Below are 17,652 nucleotides of genomic sequence, written 5' to 3'. Positions count from 1 at the left end.
GAAAAAAAAAAAACGGATGAAACCTTTTTCGTTTCTCTTAACTAAAAAAAAAAATACCCTAGTCAATATGTCGTTTTTTTCCCTCCTCCACCCCAACCACCCACCCATTCCGATTGACATTTAAAAAAAAAATTAATAAATTACTTAATGGACGATAACTAAAAATGCCTACGACAGCCGGCATTTCAACGTAGTGCTATATCCACAGTGTATAGACACGCGCGTGTGGAGACGACATTAAAAACTCATTCACCCCCCCACCCCCACCCCCCCCCCCACCGATGCCACCCTCCATGGCCTGAAGACCCTGAAATAAAAAAAAAAAAATTCTGACTCTGGTTGTCTTTTCAACTTTCATCTGCTGCCTCCATCGGATTGTCTAGTAATGCACCGAGCACGAGCTAAAAAGGAGGGGGGGGGGGGGAATATAGGGGGACACCCCATTCTACATATAATGGAATTTGTGCATTTGATGATGGCCCTAACCTTTTTTTTTTTGTTGTTGTGTGCCATGTGCGTGTTTGATTAGGGAGAGCTGCACATGTCTGGTTTTTCTTTTTTCGTTTCTTTTGCTGTTATTTGTTGTTATTGCCTCCAACTGTACCGTTGTGTTCTGGCCTGGCGAATCGCGATCTGTTGCTGCTGTGATGGCACGCGCGTGTTTTTCCACTTCCCGATGGAAAGAGGAACAAACAGGCAGGACAGGAACAGCAGCTGGTGCATTGCTAAGTCGAAAAGCTGTCATATGTTCATAAAACTAGTTCGGCTCGTGCCTCTATGAATGGCTCTATCCTCAACCCCGTTTTCCGTATACAATGACATGCCGATACAAAGGTGCGAGCCAACCAGTTTTAGGGTTCAAACGGCTCTATAACCATCACCATACTATTATTATGCATTCGAAAATGAGCAAATTCAGAAGAACAAAGAATCGTTCTTTGCTGCTCTTGTCTTACATTTTTTAAAATATATTTTTGTAGAATATCAATGCCTATAGAAGATAACTATACTATAATTATATGATGCACGTGGCGCATTAACAAACAGACATACAAATACGTGTTTAGCAAAAAGAATGAAAGTAGATTAAGCCTGGTGTACTTAACAACTCTTTTTGATCCACGAGGAGCTTGCAGAACATTTTAATTTCTAAAGCTAGCTTTTATCGGCTTAGCCTTGTTTCAAGTGAAAGGCTAGTCCGGTCACGCTATAGACGTTTAGAGGCTTCGCTAACTGGAAACAAATGCCTGTTGATCACTGTGACGAAATTTGTCCTATTGTTTAAACAAACAATCGGACACGGTGTATACAGCGTCTCTTCAAGATTGAAGCGAAATTTTACTCACGGTTCACATTTTGTTGCGGAAAAACGGCACATTAAGAGTTTGTACAATAGCTTTTCTGTAACGAAAACAATTAAACATCAGAAGAATAAATTATTGTTTTATTCTTTTTTTTCTTAATGTTAAGTAACCATGGAGATATTAGTGTCTGTTTAATGCAATTCTTTTAGGTGGTCACGTAAGGCAAATCAATAATACCATAAGATCAAACGCAGAACAAAATGTAAGCATCGAGAAAGCGAATGCAAATTCCATAACTTCGCTCCGGACAGGCTGAATAAACCCTTAGAATTCCACGTTGAATCCCACAGTCGATCAAAATTGGCTTTAATAAATAAAAAAGCAAATGAAACTATTAGCCATTAGCTGCGATGAAGGAAACCGCACAATGGCAAGACATAACTTCAGCAACGTATCGAATATCGAGTGGTAGAATTACCTCTTGTCGCAAATGAAACCGCCATCATTCACCACAAGCAGACCTCCATAAAAAAAAAAAAATTGGGGAGCAATTGAAAGCCACAATGCTCTGCTATGAGACAGCTCCACGAGCAGCCATACATAAACTGGTATTATCAGATAAAAAAAAAATTGTTCTGCTGTTCCTAGAAAAAAAAAAAAAAAAGAAAAAAAGAGAGAGCATAACGGCAGCTTTTTCCACTTTGGTATATAATGATGTCGAAAGCCCTAGACCCGCCATCCGGAAGGAACTGCTGCGTACTGAGAAACAGTATCAGCCTGTATAATATCACGAAAAAAAAAAAAAAAAAGCTATACACAATGCTCAGGAAATAACCCGCATCGTCGCACATCAAGTAGGTGCCACTTACTGATTGATGAAAACGATGCCCCGCATCCACGATAGCGTTATTTTGGTAACATGTCAGTTGTTTTTTTTGTATTTTTTGTTTTGTTTTCGATATTGCAGTCGCTACCGAATCTATTGCGTCTATGAATGCAATCGTAATGGTATAACTGCATCCGTACAATTGTCTGTTGTAATATAGGCTACTCAATGAAAACCTATTTGCCATCCCAGTAAAGAGACATATGAAAGGATAGATGCTGCTGGACTTAATATAAGAGTATTATAATGGATACCGCATTCTACGGCATATTATATAGGAACCGCGCGAAGGCTTTTACTGAAGGACGGAAGCCTGTTAACTTATTACGCACTCGTTTGCATATAAATAGGAGAAACCATGTTTTTGGCTGGTACGTTTAGCTGGCTTATTGTGTTGTCCAACGTGAGCCATAAGACGCAAATTGCTGAACGTATTTGCTTACAATACTCTTCGCCCTTTAATTTCGTCATTCCTAAAACGAAATATTAACATGAGAGTTTCTAGGCAAAACGGTATGTGTGGTGGAAACGGCAGCTGCATCGTTATCAGGTTAGATTACGGACTGTTACAAGCGAACGACGCGTTAACGGGAAAATAGAACAAACAAAAAAATCTAAGCGATTTCCATATTTGTATGAGCGTTTTAATTTGGAAGATTGTTGGTCAGGACTCTAATTGCATAGAAAAACTTGATAATTCACACCAAACTAAAGGCAAGAGTCCGGGAAGAGCGCAACAAGAAGAACAAACTTCTAATTAAAAAAAACCTTATTTTTCATCATTGCATTACCTTAAACTACCCACATATACGCATAATTTAACTCACTCGCCCATCCGTTTGTAAATGCGCAACAACTGGAAAATACATTACACAACAGTTTTCAGGAAAAACAAAATACAGAAAGATACAAATTTAGACTGGAAATGGGAACGAAAAAAACTAAAAGAAAAAGAAAAAAAATAAATAAATAAAGACCATAAAAAAGGAAATAGAAGCGGAATTAGAAGCAAAAAAAAAACATGCGGGGAAACTATAAGCTGCTATTGCCGGATTCCAGTGCACCTGGCTATTTTATATATTATTCGTGTGCTATGAAAGGGGGGCTTATTCCATAACCCGCACGTCACGTCATTTCACTTCCGAAATCCTACACAAACCGGAGGTAAACATTTTCTTGTCTCCGTTTTCCTCTTAAGCATTTCACCCCCTCCCTCCCTTTTTTTTTTCCTCGCCCGCACTCGTTGTAAAACTATGAGATGCCCGGTGAATACCCCCACCCCCCTTCTCTCCATCCTACCCACCCTCTTCGCTTTAGCGGAATCAGCATAATGTTTCAACTGTGCAATGCTAGGGTGTCGATGCTTTTTGTCAACTAGGACAGTCGTCTTCCGCATCATCTAATTCGGAAGTAGACGAAAACAAAACTACTAAACCCTGTGCTATAGACGATTCATTAGTTACGTGAAAAGCTAACAAATAGGGTTTTTAGCATTTCACCGAATTTTCAGTTCTGTCTCTAGCCTACAATCTAATTGCCCAATTAAATGTAATACGGGTGTGCCAAATATTCAAAAATGAAAAAAAAAGAGGTGTATTTATCGCAGCGTTCATAGCGGAAATGGTACGTCCAAAGCTACATCGATGTAAACTTTAGTTTTCCAAGTTCCTCTGCTTATTATTTAGAAGTCGAAGCACTCAGGTAACCATACGAGTTCCTTCCACAATGGGAAACGGAAACAACTCTTAGGGTTTGTTTGTTCGTTTTCGTTTTTTTCCCCCTTAGTGTGCCTTCTACTTCCTTCCTTTTTTCTCCACTTCCTCTTCCCCTATTCCAGCTTTGCTCCGTATCACTGCACATCAAAAACTCCCGTGTAGTTTTTTTTTCTTACCAATACACTTTACTTCCGATTGCTACAATTAACTTAAAGCCAAACAGTGACAGCTGAACAAGCACTCGCCAAAAAAAAAAAAATAGATAGCAACTTCATTTGCTTTGTTAAAGAATGTGCGAGGGAAACATGAAATCATAAGAGGAGTCTCCATATTTTCTAAAACATCTATTGATTTAGCAGCTGCATAACTTTTAGTGGTAGGCGTAACGCATCAGCAAAGCTAATCGAGCCATGCAATTTGCATATTCTATAGTTTGTGTTGAAACGGGCAAGCTTTGCAAGATTGTTCTGTACATTTTTCGCCAATAAGTATTTTTTTTTTTTTTTTTTTATTTAGAACAAATAGCGGCTCTTTCCAGATGAATAGCAAGCAAATCTACAAAGATATGCGTATATAAGTACCTGACGGAAAAACATTTGGTATCTCGGCCTCCGGAAAGCGACGATCTTCCCAGCAACAATGTTGTTTAACTAACATCAAGCTTTATATGCACTGCAAACCAGGCCTACTTCTGAATCACTGTCGTGTAGAGTACATCATTTAAAAAACTATAATCAATTCGTTTTTTATGTGTGCTACTCTAATATAAATAATGCAATACTAATTGAACCAATCTTGTATAGTAAATATATAGACTCTGTGATGCGTATGAAATGAGCATATACTTTATCGATTTGCAAGAACAGCGTAGTCACGTATTTTCGCTTTAACTAAAGCTTTCAGCCATGCTGCCTTTGCATTTAAGACGGACAGCACGAGAACAGCGGAAAGAGAAAGAGTACGAAATAGGTAAGCAAAAAAGAAGTCAATGTGAGCCACTAATGATCATCAGGCGTGCGATACATGTTTCTGCTAGACGGTTGCTGAAATACAAACGAAATGCATTCATGGAAATCTACCCGAGGAAGGAAGGACTCTTTAACCTTGTCGTCATGCACATACAAGCCGATCATTAGACAAGTCGAATTATCCTTTATATACATACACGTACGGGATAATGTACAAAGGGAAAGCCAACACGCTTGTAGCTTGCACTCCATGTGTCTAGGCGAACGCATCGCTCTATAATACTTATAACACCACAAGTTTCACTGGCAACTTGCTCTCACGGCTCCAGCAATGTTGCCTCGACATTGTGTGTGTATATGTGCGCTCGTGTGACTGTGTGTCTGTCTGTGTGTTAGCGAGAGAGGAGTGGACAAAGAGGAAGGAGGGGGGGAACTGTGGGAGAGATAGATGGTCGAATCATTAGCGAAACTCTTATCGATGAGCGTGTCACACCATCACCCAGGTAACTCTATCTTTTGGTACCAGCGCCACACACACACACACACACACACACACACACACACACACACACACACACTCACACAGATGCACGACCGCCTCTGACAACGGCTAGCGCCAGGGCCAGACGGCCAGATGATGATCTCAATTGTCACAGGCAGCGTATAGCGCTCTATGTGTATCTTCACTATCCTTCACCGACGTCTCGTTTTACTTGAGTCATTGTCGCCTGTATAGATAAAACGTAAGAGAGAGAAGTAAAAGGAGGTGAACAATGACGAGCTAACATATTTCACCAGATCATTTTACTTGTGGCTGACGCGACTTCACATCCTCGGATGTCGGCTTCGGGCCGTCACCTTTCACCCTTCGTGAGTCGTAATTGTCATAGTAAGGCGTTGGCGTACGTCACTGTTATACAACGCCTATTACGTTTTATCTTATTATCGGTAGACGTACGATAAATATTTTTACTTTCCTTAGCTTATGGTTGAAGGCCTTGTCTTCGCTCTCTGCGTCATTCTATATATCCGCAAATCATTAGGCCGGCATGCCGGATGTAAATACGACACCATGAAAATTCAATCAATTTATCTCCCCCTAGCTTTTCACTACAATTTACATTTTTTTTTTAAATATAGAAAAGAAAAATGACGGATGACAGCGGACTTGTATAAAGACCTAGAATGTAGGACAGAATGAACGGGAATGACGACCAGCGTGAACAAGCAATACCTGCAAAGGGTGGGCGGTGGGTATAAGAAGCCCACGGGAAAGTAACACCTGTTGGCTGACTCGACTTGCAGCAGCTCATTCATCAATTATGAAGAGACTACTTTATAAAAGCTTTGCGTGGCGTTTACGCTTTCCTGCTTGCTTTCGCACCATGATTGAAATAGGCAATGGCGTTTGAACATGTTATTCATAGTTGTCATCAAACTTCGTCTGACGATCACTCGAGTTCTTCCAGCCATGTATTCATTATTGCTCTAGTCGCGATAGAAACGTCACGTAGTCAAAGCATCTAAATATACGTGTACTTTGTAACGATGGCGAAAGGAGAGCAAAGAAAAGCCAACGCATAGCTTTAATCGTTTTTTAATGAACGTCTTCAGGTGGAAACCTGTTCCTTGAAACGCTTTTTTTTTTAATAGCAACCACTCAACCTTACCAATTACGACATGTTGCGTACGTATAACTGTGTTGTTCCTACCTGTTGCAGCAACTTTGATTTGTACTGCCATTTGATATAAGGTAACGACGTTCAACGAACTGCCGCCGATTCGTTTTTTATTTATACTCTTTTTTCTATTTTAGATTCCTTTTCCTTTTAACCTGATAATTCACAGGTCTCCAATGCTGATGCGACCCGTTATAGCTATGCTACTCCACCGCCAATCGATGTGACTAACAAGGATTATCGAGTTGTGCTTGGTGCTGAAATCTCAATTGTTTGGCACCTCTTGGACGATTTAAATGAAATGATGTCCAGTCTTTGTTCACCCGATCTCTGCAAGCCCGATTGTTGGGCTACTGTTTGACCTACTCCTTAAAATTCAACTAATATTGACAATAAAACAGTTATCATGAATGCAGTCATATGGAAGCTTAAGCACAGTGGCAGCCGAATACCGACTGTATAGAATAGAACTGTCGTTTTTGACACGTTCCCTTTTCACCATAAACTGAAAGTCTACATTGATTAGACGACCAAACGAGAACTCGCATGTCTTTTTTTTTTTTTTTTTTAAACGAACACTCGACGGCTTGTAACTGTCGCACCATGTCGTCGTTTATTCTCCCCTCCGCATGTAATCTCTTATTCACCATACCTCGCTGATGGTGGTCAACGACAGACGAGGGGGATTCCCTACGCAGTCCTACATCAGTGGGCAGTCGAGTGCAGAGAGCGATGAAAACGGACGCAACTAGTGGGTAAAACTAGATTTTTGTGGTCGGCTGAACGCCTACGTAAGTTCATAGTACGTCTAGAGGTGAATTCTTTTCCGATGTGACTTATCGTCGCTAACGAGACCCTTTCGAGTACGAGTCCAAGTGAGAGGTGCTGAAGCGCATCGCGTTTTACCCTCCGCAGGAAAAATAAAAAAGCTTAGGCAATTTGCTTGGCGGCCATCAACGCGCAAATGATAAGCGTCGGCCCGATTGACGTCAAAAATACTGCAGTCCAATCCGTGCGTCTGCACAGCTCGTAATGAGGATCTTTAGCCTGTTCCCCATACCAATCCATCTGAGCCAGAGTAGTACCAGCATCATCAGCAATCACTGGTCTTTTATAATGCGCTCGTTTTTGACATCGGTGAGCGTAAGGGCGTTGAGCGACGAGGGCGTAGGGAAGCATGGACATGGAAGTGTTATTAACTGGACTGAAGCTACTTCCATTGCATCTCTCTTGTCACTTGATCATCTCCACGTCTCCCTCTACTCGACATTTTTTTTTTCGAAATGTTGCAAAAATCAAAACAAAACAAAAAATGAACACCGTTTGACGTCAATAGACTAAAATTGAACTCATACGAAACTAAATCAATAATAAAACGATCAAAACAAAAGCTGATGTTTGAGCCACCGGTTGTGTCTCGTAATCGCTCCCTATCTTCGTGCCGCAATGAAGTGTCATCGTTAATAGCATCACCGGCTGTCTAGTTGAACGTGATTGACCTTTACCTTCAATTTTTCAATTCTATCTTTCATTGTATCTGCATCGTATTCAATACGCCATGACTACCACACCACTGCCTTTGACCGAACGTTACTACGTTGTACTGTAATGCACATAATCGAAATTGATCAATAGACGGTAGATACGTAAACGCGCCATCCAACCAGCGCTCCAGACGGACAAAATCAATTTTTTTCTTTTTCGTCATGTATAAGATAGACTTCTTCTAACCATACAATATGCAAGAGTGACCCCACTGAAGACTTTGCTATTATTATTATTTATTTAACATTGTGTCCCGCACACGTGACACGACCATCGTTGTTGAGGCCACGGGACAACAGCATCAACATCAGAAGTGCTACTATGCAATAGCTCATCGTACTAACTATAGTTTTACTGCAACTACGGATGAAATAAGGTGTTTCGTAAGTATAATTGAATTCTCCTTTGCAGGTAAAAGCGTTTTTAAGTAGGCATCGCATGGGGACCAATTGCGCTGACGTGCGGTGTGACGCAGCCATAGGTAATTGAAAACGTGAGGGAAAAAAAAATAAGATTCTTTATAAAGCATGAGAATTCCTTGTTAACACAATTATTGGCTATACTGTCGCTACGCGGTCGTGACCAGCAAAAGGCTCTGGTAGCGCGACACGTGCTGCGTAAACATACCGCATACCATTAGCAACTCAATCTATTGGCAGCCTGTTTCCTGATGTCCAGCACGCCAAGAAAAACCAATATAGTAGCTCAACAAAATCCCACATACATTTACTGTTTGCGTATGTGTTACTATCGTATGTGCCCATTTTGGGCTATGAGAAGTTAAAACAAGTGACTTAAAAAATAGTCTAAAAAAAATAAATAAATAATAAAAAAAGAGTGGATAGACCATTTTTTTTTTTACACGAATAGCTGCGGCATAGAATTGAAATGGAAGGAACATTATTAAACGAATAGCCGCAGCACAGAATACAGGTGGAAGCTCTGGTCTTCAATAATGTAAACCTTTATATTTGTCCAATGTCCATCGGCTCATTCAATTTTGGAACACAAACGATTTGGTCATGTCAAGGGGGGATTCCCTTCTTATTTTCGCCCCCTCCACCCACTTCTGCAAGCCCACGGTTAAACAAGTAAAGTGTAGGCTGTTCGATTTGCTTTGAATCGAGTCATTTATGTGCTCCTATAATACTCTACTTTCTTAGCCAAATACGATGTCGGCACGATTGAAGTTTTGCGAATGGATCGGATTTAGTGATGTCGTGTCTTAGTTATTAACGTTCAATAGCTGAACGCCAAATCCAAAAAAGGAGTTTTCATGCATAACGGAAGAAAACAAATCTCGGCCATTTTTTTTTGTTGTGAAAAAGAAACCTTTCACAGGCCGACTTAGTCGACCTATCTTCCTTATGTGTTCCATATTGCTACAATATACCTAATCTAGTCTCCCCCCCCCCCCCTTTTGTCGTCACGCGGTAAGCTGCTCGACTTATTACTCTCTAGTAATAGGAAATGCATTATGCACTTATGACCTATAGCTCTTTTTATTTCAGCAAAAAAAAAAAATGAAAAAAAAAGAAGAAAGGCAAGGACAAGTTGGCAAGACTTCAGAGTTGTTGCATCTCAGGGGAGGACGCCACAGGTTTCTGTACGACAGGCGATCGATTGAAATGACAATAGACGATCGTCTTCGTCGCATTTTGGTTGTAGCCCTAAATCTACGTCATTCTCTTGCGGCACACGACCATGTGAAAGTCTAGACTATCCCATTCGACGTATTAGGCCTAGTATAACAAGCATGAAAAAAAAAAAAGGAGAAGCAATTACGCATAATCCTGTGTTTGAATGTTACAATCGGTTCAACTTTTCTGCTTTCGGTGCATCCTCCCCGTATACTAATAGATCAGGTCTTTAGGCTGCGAGTTGCTTGAATAAACCAACGCTCTTTTTCATATTCCCCTCAAAGCTGCGAGTTCACCGAGAGCGAACATAATCACGATTCGGTACCCGGGCAAAGCTAACCGGGATTAAAATAACACAATGGTGCACGTGACTGGGGTAAAACTGTTAGTTGAAGTATATACTCTGTGGCAAAAAAAAGGTAAGCTAGATATTCATAAAACTTTGGAAGTCGGAAAGACTGATTATAAGGAAATGGATCCTGACATGACAATCTAAAGTCAGTTTAAGACACCCCTTTTTCTTTCTTAAATTTTAATGTTTATGCCTTGGAATATATGAAGTCAAACGAATTTGTGCCACAAATTATGAGGTTTTGGTTTTACGATACAAAACATCATAACTTGTTCGTATGCAACGTATTAAACATGTTATGCAGAGCCGGGCGTTGGACGCGGATGTTGGAAAACCGAACGTGTAGTATGCTATATGCGTATACATCCGTATTAGCTACAAATTATACAACATGTGTAATTTCGCTGTCGTCTGCCCCCGACGTCTGATTGGGAACCGTACGCTCTGTATTTGAGTCCTTTGGGCTCTAGCGGCATCGATGGACATGCAACGAAGCAAAAATGCAGCCAAGCCGAAGGTTACCAGGTAAAATCCAGTGTCACGTTATGCGAGCGGCGCACGTCTGCCTCGTCGGCAGATAAAAAGCATTCGACCATTTTCAATCTTTTCAATCGCCCATGTTACCAGTATACGTTTAAACATATAGGTATACCAAGACGGGTTCACGGCCGACGTAATTGTACTTTTTACCGATGAGCTTACGTATACGTTAGTCGGACAGCTAAACATACATTAAAGCTGAAAAGCTGTTTGACAGAGAACCACATTAGAAAATTATTGAGTTAATCCCACAACCAACGAAATAACGTGGCGAGACGATTGTTTGTCATAAGTAATGGAATACAAAATGAATGCCACCAATACATAAGACGGCTGCACGAAACTTTGACGTACGGGTGCAAAAGAGTTAATAACTTGGAGCTCCCGTCTTGTGCTAATGTCGCTGTTAGCATAGGATATGCCTATTACGAGCTCAGAAATGATACGTGTTCTATACGCCTATTTAAAGTTTTACTCTCACATTCAAGCTTGTTATGTTTTTCGTGTTTTCTTCAAAGTGTTGCGTACTGTGCAACAAAGTAAGCCAACCCAATTCTTTCTGTTCACCAGCATTAGGGATTGTCAAGTTGATCATGATGTTTCCCGCTTTAATTCCGCTTGATGGCACTGATGAAGAAGCCAATCCAGCATAGATAACGGAGCTCACAATCGTTCCCTAGCACTGGCCGTGGCGGCGTGCGCAAATTGAGACGCGTATTTGATGAGCTGACGATGATCAAGTCATCAGTTCACAGGCGCATCACGCTCCATGAAACTGCATGGTGGGATGCCGCGCGGTGAGTTTATTACTCGCGCCCAGCCAGCCGAAAAAGAAGACAACGAGTACGTGAATCAACCATATCAAAAAAAAAAAAAAAAAGAAAAAAGGTAAAAAAACTTAAAAAAGAGGCAAAGAAGAGATGAGATGCAGGAGACCGAGAGAGCAAATATCCTCGGCGCGCGTGTGCTCGACACAAAGTATCGCCAACGAATCATGTGCAACTCGTCTCTTGCCTACCTTGTTTCCTACCGTCGATGCTGTTTCACAGCAGTTTCTGTTACCTTTTTCTCATCCGCGTGCATGTGGGAAATGGCTGGATGCATCGGGAGAACATTTTCAATTAGCGGCATTCCGATTCGGCGGCTGGCGCTCACCAGGGTTCAACCAACCAATTACACAGTATATGAAGCTCCGGCCTATGCCTGGCTTCAAACACATTGCGACCCGCATGCCGCACAAATAGCACGCAACAAGTCAATATGAAGCTCGAGATTCGAGCAACTAGCAACAGCACCAAGCCGCCTAACTACGAGCAGCTTTTTAACTGGGTACATTTTCAGCTAAACAAGTACTGTGCGTTGCTATCGGACATCGAGTGCAATGTGATGCTATATAGTCTACTCGTACGTATAAAGGCGTTGCTTTTTCTTCTCTTTGTGTGTGGGCAAAGTATTTATATTGGTGAGTCCGTGCATCCTTGCTGTCTTGCAAAGGGGTATCGCTATCCATTTGTACACACAGAACATTACTAATACATTCATTATAGTTGATGAAACCTATACATTCTGCTATACGACTGCTTGCGACTTTTTGAATTAATAACGTTCTGGGACATGCATCCTCGAATCTTGTAAGCTTAGACCTATGCATGGTATAAATTGTGTACTAGACAATGCATATATATACGTACTTGTATACTTTCGGACCTTGCTGATGCCACCGTTTCGTACGGAAAAATAACTTTTTTGTCCCCCCCCCCCCCCCCCGCCGTTTTGCGTACAGGCCTATACACACAACCAGAGTGGCTTATTGATTATTCATGTTTGACGGTGAAAGATTGAATAATCTGTCCTCTATATACTCTTGACTATCGTGGCTAGCATCCCCAGAGTGGAAAACAAGGATTTGTCGCATCTTGCAACATTGCGACAGCATTTTTTCCTTATTTTTTATTATTATTATTTTTTTTTTACCGTAATACACAACGGATGCCATCTTTTTTTTCTATGCATATTTAAACAAGTAACATTGGGTTTGTAAAATACTGATGCCTGATGGAGGATAGCATACGAATCCGGCATCTGGGGAGTGGGGAAACGCGCTGCGGGCAACAGGCAGTTCTACAACATCCCAAAGCGGAGCTGACCTGCACGGTGATGATGTTGAGCTTCGTCGGATCGAGAGGACGAGAATCAGTTTTCCTACGCCCGTAATGCAACATATCTACGGAGACTGTAGCAAAAGTTTTCCAAGTCCACGTCCCCAAAGAGATAGTCTCCAGAGTTTACGGCATCGAATAGTACATCCCCAAAATACAGACAAAGAGATTCATGGCTCTACATTCAACTAGGGTCCGACGTAGCCATACAGCAACGTGAGTAACCTGCAATAGAGCTACCAACTAAAGCAGATACACTCCAGATGTTTTACTTCTGTTCATTGCTATTCAAAATTCGAACATTTTTAAATTGCATTTAACTGTTTTCCCTATTTCCGAAATGAACGTTTGAAAAGAAAATAGAATTCTTCTTCACTTTGATAGATGAAAAGTGTAGGTATACATAGGGTTGATATCTATTTGCATGACCTTATGCCAGTGTAGACTATTTATAGCTAATACGAGTTTAAGGTCATTTTTTTAGTGGGAAGCATGACGTTTTGCCAGTGGAACAATCAACAAAGACATCCCATTGCAAGAATGCTGAAAGACGTATATTCTTAGCTGCTAGTGTGGCATGTATTGCATAAATGTACAGCTTCTCTACGTTTTCAGCGTAGGCGGACACGCATGTGCACAGACACGTACATATCGCACTTTATGACGAATATTCCATATGGCGGAGCAGGGCGAAGCTGTAGACTATACCCGGTACTGCGATTAGAAACTGGTTGACTGCCTGTTGCCAAAGAATGGGCAACAGAGCTCATTTTGGCTGCTGTGACTGCGTTTTGCTTTCCTTTCTGTGACTTGCGTTTTAAAAAGGAAGAAGAATTTAAAAATGAAGAAATTCAGACTAGCTGATTCTGCACGTGTCCTAGTTCGTTAAAACTGAAATTTGATGACATAAGAAATAAAACAAGAAAAAACGACAAAAGGTAATAAACAGCCGCTCCAGTTATGGGGGATGGCGTTGCCATTTATTTCCGAATGCATTTGGTAGTGGTGGAGAATCCACAAGACAAAAAAAAATATAAATATAAATAAACTTAAATCTGGCTCATCAGTTGTTAGATATAGATGTAATTGCATTTTACAAAAGACTTTTTGAGGCTTTTTTTGTACGACGTACAGTACCTACTTATTCTCAGGTATTGGTGTTCAAAAAACAGGTTTCCCATGACCGGTTAAAATGTGAGCAGAATTGACGTCTAACGACTTTTGTGGAACATTCTAAAACTTATTTTTCCCTATTTGCAGATTACGAAATACAATGCTATTTGGAGATGTTTGCTGCACAATGGAAAAGTCATAAAATGGGACGTTTAAATAGTTCGGGTTTGGATGTCTGGAAATTGTCAAGAGCGAGTGTTTGTGATTGCAGCTATTGCAGGTTGATTCTGAATTTTCATTTTTGGTAAAATTCACGACGAATCTTGACGACCCTGATGATGAGATTTAACGGTACGGCCACGGCGAAGTAATTAGACGTGAAGTACCATAAAGTAAGTCCACTTTTCTTCAAAACCCTTATCTTTTCTCGCTAATGTGTGCGCGTAAATACAAAGAGCACAATGGAAGCGCATGCGATTCCGTTGTTGCGGTGGGATGAGACCTCATAGGACGAATTGGATTGTTGAATGACAATGTGCTACTCAGCTGCCACCACCGTCGCTCGCTCCTTCTTCGCTGTCGCTACCGGCATCTCTTTCGCTTTCGAGTTAATTAGATGTTAATTCCTAGCGACTTTTATCTGTTGTTCAGCTTGCAGTAATCCAGACAACTGTTGCGGTGATGTCAATGTCAAACACAGATTCACACTTTCAATGGTCGAGTTCGACCATTGAAAGATTCCCGTTCCCCCTTGCTTTTATCAAGCTGAACAACAGAGCTAATCACATGTGTTCGTTGCATTTATTCACGCCAAGTCAGCAAGCAGAATGCACCCGAAGGGAAGGGTCATGAAATAGAACTGTGAAATCGTGTAAAGTATGAAACGTTGAAGGAAAAGCGCATCTTGGCCATCGTTTTTCTTCTATCCTTTTAACTTGCCATTATCAAGATCGATTGCGTATACGTAAGCCGTGAAAGACAATTCCGCAATTACAGAAGCTGTAGTTCAGATTGTTGGCTGTAGAATGAAAACCATGTACTTAACACATAAATGTACTAGCTGCGTGTAAAATTTTTGTTACTAATAATTAATATCAGAACGTTTGACCTTTGAATGTAACATCCTTTGTGCTCCGAACGGGATAATACATATCGTCCATTTTTCTTTTCAACAAGAACACAACTGAACATCATAGCTCACAAGCGCGAAGAAGAGTCAGCTTTCATTAAATGCCTAATTGATTTCTTTATTTTTGCTTTTACAAATGGAATATGATGCAAACTGAACCTTCAAACGCTTAATTTACCTTAGGTCTCCTTGACGAGTCATGATTTGTTAGGTAACCCTTGCGCATTATTTTCACTTTGCTTTTGAAAATGTAGGTGGATTTAAGTTTCATATCTAATTTTATTTGGAAGATATTTTTTCTTTTCTTTTTATTTGTTTTCTATGCATATTTCCTGAAGGGAAGTATTTTACCATTGCGTTTGCTGCAAGCTGATGGCCATTGGTATAACCTCATCAGATACAGAAGAGGCCTAGGTCAGAGTTCTAGCAAGTCAAAGTTAGTTATTCTTAGTAGATGGCTAATGGTTGTACAATTTATCAAAGTACAAAACGAGGTGGGTAAAATACTGTCTATTGCACTAAGAATATAAGATACCAATCCAACAGGCTTGCGACAATTATGAAACGGCATGATGACTTAATTACAATTTAGGTCCCGTTGGCTAAGAAGAAACTTTAAATAGGGAAAACAAACAATTATACTATAGTTAGATGATACAGTACCAACTAAGACGCTGCAGTTCTACGAATAAAACCGCACAAAACAATCCACAGCTTCTGAATGTAAGGGGATGTCCGTCAATTTCTTGCATTTTCGTGGCACGCTAATACAAAAGCCTTAAAGTAATGGGCGAAATTTGCGCTCTGAAAGCGAAATTTTTTAGCTGTTACAGTGAACTGACTATACGCGCACCTGGGAGGCTGGGACGTTAAAGCCAAAAACAGTGGGATTTCAAAAGGTATTTCGTTCAAACCTACTGAAGTTTGTCGAGTTTCAGAGATTAAGGAGAAGTGAAACTTCGTGGACTTGCCTAAATGTTTATTTACATTCCACAAAGAAGTCAGGATTCAAGAGCTACGATATGTTGCCCAAACTAGTAAAAAACAGCAATGTATATTGAATTTTTTCGTAACTCACGGTTCAAAACATTTCCCCAGAGATGACATTTCTTCTGGGATTCCCGTTTCGTTTATACGCGGAGATTTAAAGTGGCCCATGTAACGCTGTTATTCCAATTTAAAATCACTTTCAAGAGCTTTTGAACGTGATTATTTGATTAGTTATTGACGTTATTTCAGCGCATTGGTTATTGGTTATTTTCTGTTGATCACCAACCAAATTTACATGTCGCAATAAATGTTGGACAGACGCATTTTTATTTTTCTAGTGATTTTGAGGAACGCTCCTATAAAATCTTATGGACGTCTGCGTGCGCTTTAAATTTGGTGACATACTTGAAAAAAAAAAGTGTCGATTGTACGAAAAAATAACAATTGGCTTTGACAAAGAGCCATACATGGGGATAAATTATGTACGACAAATTGCCAATTCCCCTTTCCCTAGGGCTCAGCACCACGTAGATGGGCGGGGGGGAGGTGAGGATTTTTCGGCGTTTCGATGCGTAGACAAGGCAATACTTTATAGCATTCTTCTCCATTACAAACCATTATGACAACCCTTTCCCCTTCTTATATCTTTAGTTCTTCGCGGCATGCACACGCTTATTCGGCAAAACTTAACTTCAACATTGATCGGACGTAACTCCGACAGGTGACGCCGCAACTACTGTTGCAATTATGTTTGTTCACTTGTTGTCTTAGGAATTGCAGAAATCGGCATAAAAAGGAATCCAGCACCACTTTTTGGTGTTATCACTTCTAGCAACAGGAAACACTTGGTGTTGGAGGCCCTTGAATATTTTTTAAAAATTGTATTTCGTGATGACCAAGCTAAATGCAACCAGACAAACAAATGTGCATTTTTGAAATTGCGATTTAAAAAAATAAATGAAGAAAGAACCTTACGATAAGAATAAAAACTTACACATAAAATAAGAATAAGCTAATTCTCTCGGGCCTAGGCGTCTGATGCAAATTTCATGCGTCAATCAATGATGGTCGTTTAATATGAATGTAGCTACTTCCACGAGCGCCTATAAATCCGAATATTAGGATGTCCTTGTGTCCTCCATTGTACGTTGATTGGGATATCCTGTTGGGACGGTGAAGACGTAGCAGGGGTATTTCTGTAAACGTAGAAACCAACTAGAGGAAGATACTGGAGCTGATTATTGAAAACGTGAATGTGTTCCCCGGAAACATCATTTGCATTCTCCGTAAACTCGGTACGAGTAAACTTAATTTGTTGAGACAAACAGTTCTTGGTTAATTGATAGCCTCAAAAAGTTGGGTGTAGTAAGATATTGTCAAATAAAATAAGAGAATTATACTATCAGGCAGTGAAATTCTACTGTCAGGTATTTATTTTAATTTTTAAGTTAATTTTTGAACTGGAGTTCCACTGTCCGGGAAGTTCTAGTGTCCCTGGAAAATCAAACATCGGTTCCGTAAATCATAGGAGGAGGGGGCCGTGGAACATTTTCCTTACAATTTGTGACAATAAGGAAGAGACTAAAAAAAAAAACGCGAAAAATGTCTTTTTTTTTTTGCTTTTTTCTTGAT

The sequence above is a fragment of the Daphnia carinata genome, chromosome 1 (genome assembly GCF_022539665.2).
Source record: "Daphnia carinata strain CSIRO-1 chromosome 1, CSIRO_AGI_Dcar_HiC_V3, whole genome shotgun sequence".
In the NCBI taxonomy this organism is placed as follows: Eukaryota; Metazoa; Arthropoda; class Branchiopoda; order Diplostraca; family Daphniidae; genus Daphnia; species Daphnia carinata.
The sequence above is the reverse complement of the archived record's forward strand: the minus strand, read 5'-3'. Positions refer to the sequence as shown.